This window comes from Macrobrachium nipponense, chromosome 40 (genome assembly GCF_015104395.2).
Source record: "Macrobrachium nipponense isolate FS-2020 chromosome 40, ASM1510439v2, whole genome shotgun sequence".
Taxonomy (NCBI): Eukaryota; Metazoa; Arthropoda; class Malacostraca; order Decapoda; family Palaemonidae; genus Macrobrachium; species Macrobrachium nipponense.
In genome coordinates this window covers 57,328,791-57,329,542 of record NC_061101.1, presented here as the reverse complement: position 1 = coordinate 57,329,542, position 752 = coordinate 57,328,791, and positions in this window count along the sequence as shown.

Sequence of the window (752 nt, the reverse complement as noted above, 5' to 3'; positions counted from 1 at the left end):
AAACTTTTATTCCTTTCATTTCCTTTATGTAAAAAAAATACCAATAATACCTGGAAGAAGGCTTGATGAAACCTTTCCTACGCCCCCAACAAGAAAAAGAACCACCACAACAACTAGGTAGCTTGCAGGTTTACTCTCCAAGTAAGCGAAAAGCATGGTAAATATCTAAGGCCAAGTGTGGCTTCAAGACACCGACTCCAGGAACAAGTTAGACGAGCGCGCGCCGGAGCGATGGATATCGAGAACTATCATGGTTTCCAGGAAACAGGCAGGGTAACGTCGTTCGTCAGAAGTCAAGCCCATTCTGAAAACTCTCAGAAAAAGAGAAAATAAGAAGGCATACCGTAAGGCATTTAAGATTTTCTTCGCTTCTTCTCCGAAAGCCTTTAGCATCTTCTCCCCCCACCCCCCCTCTCCCCTTAACTTTATTTCACTGTTTAAGTTTCTCCACAGTCACTCCACATTATTTCATTATTTAATTCTCACCAAGGTCGCCATTTAATTGTTTGACGTTCATGAAAGGGAGAGAGGAAAAACCTAAGGACAGGAAGCACGAAGGGTTGAGGCAACGTTAAATGTAGAAAGGAATAAAAGGAGCAAGTCAAACAACAGAGAGAGGCTGAATAAGAGTTGGAATCAAATAGACTGAAGTTGCATATAAAAGTAAAATTATGCGTAAGTCTAGTACAACCTGTATTAACATACGTTATTGAATCGTGGTGTGGCAATAAAGCTATTAGATTAGGTCGATA